Below are 12,173 nucleotides of genomic sequence, written 5' to 3'. Positions count from 1 at the left end.
CTGCTTCATAAAATTAGCACTGTATTTTCCCTTAACTGAAATAAATCATCCCTCCCATCATTTTAAAGATGTAAAACTTTCAACAACTTCATGTTCTGCAAGTGTGTTGGACATCAGTTAGTTGGGCTTGATGGAAGTTGTATTCTAACACATCTGGAAAACACCAAGGGGAGACTGGACTGATTGTGAAATGAAAATATGTTGAACTATGGTATTTTGGGAGTTATCTAGATCAGTGCTTTTTAAATGAGTCACGTCATCATAAGCCAAAACATTTTAAATAATAAATGAAGTTTGTCTTGCATATATTACACAACAAAGAATACACGCGAGTTCCTTGTATAGTTATATCACTCTACTAATTTATTTGGTTAGGAAATAAAAGATTTTATTTTTATACTAGCTGTACCCAGTCACTCGTTGCGGTGGCCCAGTTTGGTTCATTGGGAAAGAAAGGATAAAGAATTTTGTTATTTTCCTGCTGGGAGAGGCCATAAGTCCCTCCCTGGGAGCGACCCCAGTGCCTCCTTCTCCCTATTATTGAAAATCTGGCTACCAGTATTAAAAAAACTCTGAAATAAGGAGAGTAAATGAAAAACACCACTCAGAATTCCAGACATGAAACAATCAGGGCCAGCTAACACCTCCCAAAAAAGGATTCTCCATGGCAGGAAGAAGCCAGATTTTGAAGTTGCAAGGCTATTCAATGCTAATCAAGCTGGCCAATTGCAACATTCACACTTGCCTCAAGCAGAAAAGAGTTCTTTCTCCCACCCTGGACCTTCCACAGATAAATAAAGAGAAGTTTCTTTCTCTGCCCTCCCCTTGGGGAGAATGATAGGGACGTGGCTTCCTCATTGGCCACACCATGTTATTTTCCTGCTGGGAGACGCCATAGGCCCCTCCCAGGGAGCAACCCCAGTGTCTTTTCCTTCCTATTATTGATAAACTGGCTACCAGTATTTTATTTAATTATACTGTAATACAATTATAATATGATATAATAATATAATAAGTATAATAATAAAATATAATAATAATGTAGTACAATTATAATAATATAATAATGAATGGTATCTCTTGCTCATATCGCTGGGGCCCACGATAAGTATTTTCACTCTCAGTGTCCCTCCTTTCCATGGCTAGAGGGTCTCAACTTTGTGTAACTTGCCAAGTTGAACTGAGTGGTGAGGAAGCAGGTCTAGCTCTCCCTTGCAGCCCCACCCATGCTGGTTGCTAAAGGGAGGAGACTGCGTGGCCATTGCTAGTGCCGTTGCTAAGGGGAGGAGCCATCTGCCACCATGGTTGCTAAGGGAGGAAGGGACTGTTGCTAAGGGAGATAGAGCCTGATTGGCTGTTGCTAAGGGTTATGGTTTTACCTGTCTCAGGTGTGACAGGTTTGTGATAGTAGGTATGTGAATAGCTTAAAACACTCATCAGTTCAAATGCTATGTTGTGTCCAAATTTTGTAACAATTGGTGAAATAGTTTGGGAGATATAAGCGCCTCACAAATTGACTTTATATTTTTATTTATATAGATTTTTGATATACTGTATTGCTGCAATTCTAAAATGTCATCGATTGCAAAATACATACTAATTTCAGTACCAGAAAAGAGTATATATATATATATACACACACACACACACACAATTTGGGCCCTTCCAGACAGGCTCTATATCCCAGGATCTGATCCCAGGTTTTCTGTTTATCCCAGATTATCTGTCAGTGAAGATCCATATAATCTAATTTAAAGCAGAAAACCTGTGACCAGATTCTGGGATATAGGGCCTGTCTGGAAGGGCCCATAGTCTCCTTGGTGTTTTCCAAATGTTTTAGACTAAAACTTCCATCAATTGAAGTCACCTGGACACACACACACACACTCAATTCTAGATGTACCCTGATTTTAGAGATGTTTATGTGGAGGAAATGTGTGTCTTAGAATCAAAGAAATATAGAATATATGTGTGTGTGTATCCTTCTGAATCTAGTAAAATGCTTTGATACTTCAGGGCTTTTTGTTTCCCTTCTTTTTCAACATCTTTCAGTTGTGTTCCTTGTGTTTTTGCACACAACTGAATTTGCTTAATTGCCATCTTGCAGATGTTTGTACTTCCAGAACCGTGTGGCTCAAGCTGAGATTTATTGGCCATATTAAAGCTCATCATATTTATGGGCACATTAGTTCTTTCCTGAATTGCACAAAAGTCAAGGGGCCTCATGTGGGAGCACTCACACACAGTTGGTTCAATATAATTATTTTTCAAGAATGTTTGTATAAAAATGGCAATGCTTATCCTTTGGCATTGCTGTCTGATAGACTTTCTCAATTTCTTTCCCAGCCTTGAAGTTTATCTCTCCCCCTCCTTCCCCTATGAAATCTATTCAAAACAATGTGTTGGTTTAGAAGAAAAATGACAAAATGCCCCATAGTAATGTTGTCAGAGCCCAGAAGATTATTCCCATGCATTGTGTTCAGACTACTAATAATTGTAGCTCAGAGCGTAAGCTTGGTATCAGACTTCCTGTCAGTGCTTTGTTTTGTTTTTGCTGGCAATTGCAACTGCACCCATCTAGCGCACCAACAGAGCAGCATCCACAGGTTCAGCAAATGCATGAACATTTCTTCACTGCAGGAATGTTACTATAGGAAAAGAGAGTTGATCCAGAATGCCATCCTAAGAACTGTGGACCATCGTCACATCAGCTAGGAGATGTATAACTCCACATTATGAGTTTAACTTTTGCAAATGTGATTAATATGTCCTCTCTAGGAGCTTTAGGTCTTCCATCGTGTTTCTAGTCAACTTACTCCTGACCTAGAGCTTTCTCAATAGAACATTTCTCTGGTGAAAGGTAACCATAACATTACACTGGAGATTGTAGAGAATCCTATAAAAATATTATCTCAAGTTAAAAAAAAGATTGTATTTTATTGCAGGGATCCCTTGACCCTAACTCTCAAAAACACATAGAACACACTGTATCACCTTTCAAAGAGGTAAGCAGAGCTGTTGGAGCTCTATTGAGCTTCTCTTACACAGCACTATTTTCTAGCTATTTGGCACAAGTGACTAAGATAGGAACAGGTTTTACATGCTGTGCAGACTGCTTCATGAAGGATTTTCTTAGGCACCTGCTTTTAATTTTTTCCTCCTGTTAAACCAGCAAAAATTGATATTAATGGAATGTACATGAGAGCGCTCCATGCAGTCATGCCGGCCACATGACTTTGGAGGTGTCTATGGACAACGCTGGCTCTTTGGATTAGAAATGGAGATGAGCACCACCCCACAGAGTCGGACACAACTAAACTTAATGTCAGGTGAAAACTTTTACTTTTCCTTACATGGTCTATACATTCCACATGAAAAAACAACAACATGGACATGGGAACCTTGTGCCAGAACATGCTCTTTTTAGAGAAGAGGGTAATAAGTCCAGGTTTCAGTTAAATACCTCCATGTTTATTAAGAGCAGGCTCTTATTTTCAGTAACAGAGATAGCCTGTTCTTCAGTGTGTCCTACTGTCAGTCCTCTGACAATTCACACAGTTCTGCTAATTACCGATTCACATGCCATCAGGGGCACTCTTTGCAGCTTGGAGCCCGGGGCTAAAATTTGCAGACACTTTGCTCTAAATTCTGCCATTGATTTCAGAGGAGTAGTTTGCTTGCTGGAGCACAGACACATGTCCACAAACAATCCAAGCCAAACTGCATGGATTTAGACTCTGTTGTCTACTCTTTCAGAATTATAATCATTCTGCCAAATGAGAAAAAAATGAATTACTATTTTAAGGTTAATTTTATGTGAACCAAAAACGGTCTTTGGAGAGTTGTTCAAATTTAGCAGGCAATCTTGGAAGCTTTTATAGTTGCTAAAATGTTGACAACAGCAGTAGGCATTTGAGTTAAACCCCCAAATACTGTAAGTGCTACATGCATACTACCTCACTTCACTTGACTAGGTAGATAAATGGATGGGATGGATGGATGGATGGGACATGCAAAAAATTCTTGCAACTATGAGTGCTCTTTTGAGAGTTCCTGCCTGCCTTGCCCTTTTCTCAGGATATTCCATTTTACTTGCTCCTCCATCTTTTCATTCTCAGGATGCTCAATTTCAATTAATTCTCTATAGCAACAAATTAGCATTCTGTGTACATGAAGCATGTCCAACTATTTTTGTTTTTGTTTATTTAATGTGAAACTAAAAGGAAGCTATTTCACTGTGCAGATGATTACAGGTGTAGTCCTAGAACTATTTTGCGGTCTGGATGTGTAGATCGCTGCCTCTTGATCAGATATGTAAAGTGGTTTTCACTTAAACATACTGATGCGCATTATGAGCTCTATTTAGGAATATCTCCCAACTTCGCTTGTCCTCGGTATAAAGCTGTTGCTGTGTGCATTTGTGGCATGTGTCATCTAAACACAGTATTCTCAAGCTGCCTTTGAACTGCATTAAGTAGACAGCATAGATGTACCCTTCCTTATCAAGCAGTTTCCTAAGCAAAAATGCTATTAAATTATAGCCATATATTTTGTATATGTGAAAGTTCTGACTTAAATTGTAAGCTAAAACATGGTGGTTGCCAGGTATGACATTCCCCCTGCCCCATTTTCCCCTATAATCGATATCATTATAGGGAAACCGCTGGGAGAGGTCATCCGGGGTTTGGGAGTTCGGTGCCATCTCTACGCAGATGACACCCAACTCTACTACTCTTTTCCACCAAACTCCAAGGAAGCCGCTCAGACCCTAAACCGGTGCCTGGCAGCTGTGTCGAACTGGATGAGGACTAACAAGTTGAAGCTTAATCCAGACAAGACAGAGGCCCTCCTGGTCAGTCGTGGGACCAATCGGGGTATTGGGTGGCAACCTGTGTTCGCCGGTTTTGCACTCCCCCTGAAGGCGCAGGTCCGCAGTCTGGGGGTCCTCCTGGATTCATCTCTGACGCTTGATGCCCAGGTGTCGGCGGTGGCCGGGAGGGCCTTTGCACATTTAAAACTTGCGCGCCAGCTGCGACCATACCTCGAGAAGTCTGATTTGGCCACGGTGGTCCATGCCTTAGTTACATCCAGACTGGATTACTGCAATGCTCTCTACGTGGGGCTGCCCCTGAAGACGGCCTGGAAACTCCAACTGGTTCAAAGATTGGCAGCCAGATTTCTAACGGGAGCCGACTATAGGGAGCACACAATACCCCTATTAAAGCAGCTCCACTGGCTGCCGATAAACTGCCGGGCTCAATTCAAGGTGCAGGTTTTGACCTATAAAGCCCTACACGGCTCAGGCCCTACCTATCTCCGTGATTGCATCTCCTCCTATGAGCCAGTGCGGACCTTGAGATCTTCCGGGGAGGCTCTTCTCGTGCTCCCACCACCGTCTCAAGTGCGGCTGGTGGGGACGAGGGAACGAGCCTTCTCGGCAGTGGCCCCCCGGCTCTGGAATGCATTGCCAAAAGAGATCAGGCAATCCCCTACATTATCCAATTTCCGTAAGGAACTGAAGACCTGGTGGTGTCGGCAGGTTTATGAGTAATTATATTGGACTACCGCCGATTTCTGAGCCTGAATATATTGCATAAGATTTCCCTAGCCTAAAATGATGCATTTTAATATATTGGATTTATGGTTCCCGTCCCCTTGATCTGGTCATGTAAGTGTGATTTATTGTTATAATTGTATTATTTTACTTTGTTAATAATGTGTATTATGTTGTTATGTAATGTTTGTGTTGCTTTTATGACTGTAAACCGCCCTGAGTCCCATCCGGGAGATAGGGCGGTATATAAATAAAGTTTTATTATTATTATTATTATTTATTATCATAGTTTATTTACTTAGGCTATGTCTTTACTAAATTGGTTATCAATGTGAATATAAACAACATTTTAGTAGGAACGCTAAGTTCATCTTCAGAGAAACACAGGACTAGGTTAACATATGTAACATGGCATATGCTTTTGTGGATGACAACTTACTTTATTAGCTGCATGTGCAGAAAGTGGACTCTAGTCACTGAGATCTCAAGATGCAATACATATATTAATGTATTAAATAATAATAATAATAATAATAATAATAATAATAATAATAATAATATACTTTATTTATATTCCGCTCTATCTCCCAGAGGGGACTTAGGACGGATTACAGAAAACATATACGGCAAACATTCAATGCTGTTAAACAATTAACAGGATAGACAATACATAAACAGAGGTAAAGGCTTTCCCCCATCTTTTCTATTTCTGGCATTTAGAGGCAGTGCTCGACTCTGGCCACCGTGTGTGTGTGTGTGTGTGTGCTGTCACTTCATCTTCCATGCCGAGGAGCTCTTGTCCTTAGACATCCTCCCAATAGAATCACCGGCATGTTCTTATGGGTGACTTTTATTACCTCCCTGCTTAAAGCGGTACCTATTTATCTACTGACATACCTGTTTTCGATCTGTTAGGTGGGCAGGGAACTGGTTGATTTCACCTACCATTTCAGATTTGTATTGGGAAAAGTCTGAGAATTAATCATTGCTCAAAACACTTTAATATATTCAATAATATTCCATATTTATGTTATATATGTGCATATTTATATATATATATCCATTCTGTTGGAAAGGCACAGCACTACACTGATAGTGTGAGTAACATTTCCTCTAAGTAATGCTAACAGTGTATCAAGTAAGTCTGGTAGTGAGAAACAAGGCTTTTAAAATATTTAGCTCCTATGAAATGGCAAATCTGTTATGATGAATGTAAATTGGTATTCTGGGATCTCCTTGCTTCTGTAATGTATTTTTTCATGGCAGCTTAGGGCACATTTTACTTTTGGAAGGAAGCCTACTATTTCAGCATACTTTCCCAATTCCCACATCAAGAGAGAAAGTGTGGATGTTAATTTGCTGTATATTTGCTCATTTAGAAAGAAAGAGGGGTTTTTGTATGTTGAGATTTTTCTATAGAGCTTTAAAGACAAAGTTCTCAGTCATTCTGACAGCAAGAAATCAACATGACCAATATCATTTTGATGTTTTAAAATGCCCTTGTACTTAATTCATGCAAAGGTTTTTATCCCGAAGCATTTTTTCCTTGATAAAATGCAATTCAGCTCAATGAAACAGCCTTGGAACTGTGAAAAACTACTGTTTGGACTATAGATTCCAGAATCCTCCTCCCAGTACAGTCACCGGCACAGGAGCTTACAATAGCTTCAATATTATGGATGGAGCAAATGCATTCTGGATTTTATTATATGCCATCCTGGGAGATGGAGGAGTGAAGTTCAATACATTGAATACCGTGTTTCCCCGAAAATAAGACAGTGTCTTATATTAATTTTTGCTCCCAAAGATGCTCTAGGTCTTATTTTCAGGGGATGTCTTATTTTTCCATGAAGAAGAATCCACATTTATTGTTGAACAAAAAAAATGAACATTTATTATATACTGTACAGTAGTTGTCATCACAAACCAGCAAAACCAGACAAACTGTGAATCCTATCAAGAATTTCTTGTTACTACCATTATTTCCATGTACAACACTCTATACGTACATTTACCAATCCTGTATGCTCTGGTGTTCTGTTCGGCGGGCATGCTTCCAAACACAAACGGTGCTAGGTCTTACTTTTGGGGGAGGCCTTATATTTAGCAATTCAGCAAAACCTCTACTAGGTCTTACTTTCTGGGGATGTCTTATTTTAGGGGAAACAGGGTAGCTCCTTTAACATTTGGAATACAGGCTAGGGTGGATTGACCACACCCCTGAAATACAAGGCACCGGCTTCTATTGCACTGAGGCATTATGAAAGCAGGACCCGTTGAACATCCCTTCTCAAAAAACTCCAAAATCCAAAGTACAGGCAGTTCCTGAGTTACAAACACTCAATTTACAAATGATTCACAGTTAAGAACTTTACGATTCTAGAGGATAGTTTACTTCTTTCCTTCCCAGCTGCCAGTTTACTAATAGGGCACCCTTTGCTGTGGTTGCAGGTGTAGAAAGAAAATGTTCAGTTGTTGCAAGTGTAGACTTTTCTTCTAAGTTCCAAAATCATATGAAGGAATGATCTGAGGCCTCTTCCACACAGCTGAATAAAATCCCACATTATCTGCTTTGAACTGGGTTATATGGCAGTGTGGACTCAGATAACCCAATTCAAAGCAGATATTGTGGGATTTTTGCCTTGATATTCTGGGATATAGGGCTGTGTGGAAGGGCCCTGAAACATCACAGCTGGAACAATCTGTAGTGATTTGGGTAACAGTTGACAGTTTTGTGAAGAAATTGAACCGGGGTATAAAACTGGCTCTCTCAAGGTCTAGTCCATCAATGTAACCATTAAAGTACTGTTCGAGGGGAGTGTAGCAGTTACGGGAATGTGTTCTCTAATTAATAATTTACAAATGAGAAGACAATACTGAACAAATAATACTGTTTACAGAAGCAGAGGATCTGGACCTTTCTTTGGTGGGAAGGAGGCCATATTATTACTTAAGAGATTTAGAAAGGCTCCAAAGCTACAGATAATGAGTGAAGCAACCAAAGTTTGCAGATAAGACAGAATTATTCAGTACAGTAAGTTCTCAAAAGGACTGAAAGCTTTGAATGATCATGCCCAATCTTGCTGACTAGATAGTAGAACGGCAGGTGAGATTCAAGGTTAAGTTCATAGTACAGCACATTGGGGCTATTGCTCCTTTCCTCTTATACATGCTGATGGGAATGAAATTTTCTGTAAGTAGGCAGGGAAATTTCCCTATATTTCCCTCTCTTATTACAAATACATGTTTTGGAGATGCTACTAATCGGATTTGCAAAATCCATCACAACTCTATAAGACACAGTGACTTGAGATTAATTAATTCAGGTGTTAGAATAGCACGTGTAAATACATTTCTCAATGCACATTGGTCAATCTTTTAAAAAATAATATGCATTTTTAAAACAGTGTTTCTTAAAACTGAAATAACCTTTGAGGCTCTTTGCTATAGAGGCATAAATAACAAAACATCCTACTCAGCACTGTGAAAAAAATTTGTGAAAAAATAGGCACCTGTCCGGGTAAATGGCTACTCAGGGACATTAAAATGCTGATCAGGGATTAATGCTTAGAAAATGAGAAGCATGACAGTTCAGAACACAGCAAGCCATGGGATACTCTGCTGCAGGTGCAATTCCATCCTATTAAAAGAATATACAGAGGTCACATTGCCTTAGCAATAAAATGTTATCTAAATGTCCCGAGCCTGACGTCTTCAGAGATATTGAAAATGGCTGACATTAATGCAGTTTTGCTATTCAATTTCTTCCAGTCCAGCATAAAAACTCGATGCTTAAATAATGGTTCCTTGATGTAAAAATGACACTCGCAAACCAGTAAGAGAGAAATATCTAAACTGAGAAATTATGGCTGCTTTCATAATAGCATCCTTTGAATCTTGCCAGGGACTCATTTCCTGTTTTTAATTTGATGCTGGAATGGAATATAATTGTAATAATTTGATTGGCCTCCCTATTAAGTCAGGGCTCTTTTTGTTAATTTGTATCAATTTCAAAATAAAAGCAATCACTGACTGGAATCTTTACTGGTGTGCTATGCCTATTGTACTTTTTCCAGGGTTGCATTGCAATGGTGAGGAAAAACAGACAGCTCTGAGCAGCCTATTTCTACAATGCCTTCCTTCCTCCTGCAGCCTTTTTCTTCTTGCCACCACTCCCTACATAGATCATGTATAAAGAGCTTTTCTATACCCCAAGAGTCCCAATCTGACAAAGACAGTCCTGGTTAATCCTCTGCCATTCCACTTTCTTTAAAGATAAAATAGGTGAATAACAAAGATAAAATAGATGAATAACAAACCTGATATGTTGCCCTTCTGAGGTCCCCGGAGAAAGGGTGAGAAAGTAGAACAAATGACATTATCATCACTATCAGCAGCAGTAATAATCATGCTTAGGTGTTTGTAAATCACACAAAATTGTCCTGTGTTCGCATTCATTTAGGATTTGCTCATGACATACATGTCCCCTTCTATACTGCCATATAAAATACAGATTATGTGTTTTGAACTGGATTATATGGCAGTATAGACTCATATAATTGAGTTCAAAGGAGAGAATGTGAATTATCTGCTTTGATAATCTGGATTATATGGCAGTGTAGAAGGGGCCTTAACTGAATAATGAATGGCCTTTGTGGCAATTGTCAAAATATAAAGCTTGCAAAGAAATCATGGTCAAGTGTTACTTTGAGAATTTTCCATTTGCCCATGTTATTACTTTTCGAAATGACTATTTCCATAAGTATTCCTTGGAGCCCCAGATGGCATAGTGGACTAAGTGACTTGAAGGTTGGGTTGCTGACCTGAAAGCTGCCAGGTTCGAATCCCACCCGGGGAGAGTGTGGATGAGCTCCCTCTATCAGCTCCAGCTCCATGCGGGGACATGAGAGAAGCCTCCCACAATATGGTAAAAACATCAAAAACATCCGGGCGTCCCCTGGGCAATGTCCTTGCAAACGACCAATTCTCTCACTCCAGAAGCGACTCAAGTTGCTCCTGACATAAAAAAAAGTATTCCTTTACTTTTAGGTAATCTATACTCTAGCATGGAATGAGTTAAAAAGAATGTTATTTAGGTCTGTTAAAAAAAGCTAGCTTCTTGCACTTAGGAAAGCCTGGACAGCACTGTCTCTGGCAGGTGCTTATTCGGCATAGTTAGTACTTTTAATTGTGAAGATATTTTGCTTACAGGCAGAAAAAAAAGTCAGAGTGCAAATTTTACTGACCATATACAAAAACAGTAGTTACATGTCAGCATGCACTTTTCCACATCAGCTCTTTCCACTATTAAATTTATTATCAAATGCAATTTGTAGAGAAATAGCTTGAGGTATCTAGTTAATCGCTCTCAGCACTTACCCTACCTCAGATAGTTGTTCAGCAGAGAGTGTTTGTATGTTTGGGAGAGACCGAGGTGAAGAGCTTTCCCTCTGAATTCTTTGTGGTGTGCAGGGGGAATAAGATGAGAAGATAATAATTTAAATTAATAAGATGTAGCTGAGGAAGTCTGGGAGTTGTAGTCAGAAAATAATCTTTCCAAGCTCTGATCTAAATATATGATTTATTTCTAATGTAATTCACAATAGAATTTAGGTCATTTTAGGCTCCAATACTATACACATTCACACAGTGCAATTGAACTCCACAAGGCATGTTGTTGTTGTTGTTGTTGTTTCTTACTGCCTCTTCCTGTAGATCGAGGCAGGAAACAAAAATGAATAGCACAATAAATACAATCAGTTAAAAGAGCATAAAACCAATATTTATTAAAATTAATCAATAAATACTTTAAGAACCACGATGTAAACCAATTTGACAGCCTGCTGAAACAGTCTAGTTTTTACTTTTGACTTACGTAAAGACAGCATCTCAAGCTGACAGAGCTCTTCTGGCAGGTCATTCCACAGTCGGGGGGAGGTGGGGGCAATGAAAATATCCAGTGGGCAACACTCAAAGCTAATTTGGATGTCTCCCAGATGACTGACTCTAGGTAACATGAACCCAATCATGCAGGACTTTAAAAGTAATAACACTTTGTATTTTGCATAGAAATGCATTGGCAGCAAATCTAGTTGTTTTAATATTGTTATAATGTCATCACTCCTATATGCACCAGTAACCAATCTGGCTGCCATATTTTGAATTAATTCAACTAATTAAGTTTCTGAACTTGGTACAGAGTTAGCCCAATGTAGACCACATTGCAGAAGTCCAGCCTGAAGATTACCAACACGAGCACTACCATTTTGAGGTCCTCAAATTCAAGGAAAGCTAGTCTATCAGCTGAAGCTGATAATAAGCACTCCTGACTATTGCATCTATCTAGATCAGTGGTTCCCAACCTTTGGTCCTCCAGATGTTTTGGACTTCAGCTTCCACAATTCCTGGGAGCTAGGATTTCTGGGAGTTTGAAGTCCAAAACACCTGGAAGACCAAAGATTGGGAACCACTGACTTAGATTGTCATTTGGAGTGAGGAAAGTATATTTGGATGTTATCAGCAACCTGCCATACCTCCAGATGACCTCTTCCAGAAGTTAAAGAGCATTGGAGATAAAAGTACACTATGTGGCATGCCATATAACAGCTCCTTCTTTGAG

At 39.4% G+C, this 12,173-nt stretch overlaps 1 protein-coding gene across 2 annotated transcripts in view; it reads left to right on the top strand.

The window, feature by feature from the left end:
• The window catches only part of frmd3 (FERM domain containing 3), a 143,202-nt gene that overhangs the window by 71,644 nt on the left and 59,385 nt on the right, over positions 1-12,173 (top strand). The window lies entirely within an intron of this gene.

The sequence above is a fragment of the Anolis carolinensis genome, chromosome 2 (assembly GCF_035594765.1).
Source record: "Anolis carolinensis isolate JA03-04 chromosome 2, rAnoCar3.1.pri, whole genome shotgun sequence".
Classification (NCBI taxonomy): domain Eukaryota; kingdom Metazoa; phylum Chordata; class Lepidosauria; order Squamata; family Dactyloidae; genus Anolis; species Anolis carolinensis.
Note: the sequence above shows the minus strand (reverse complement) of the source record. Positions and strands in the feature narration are given on the sequence as shown.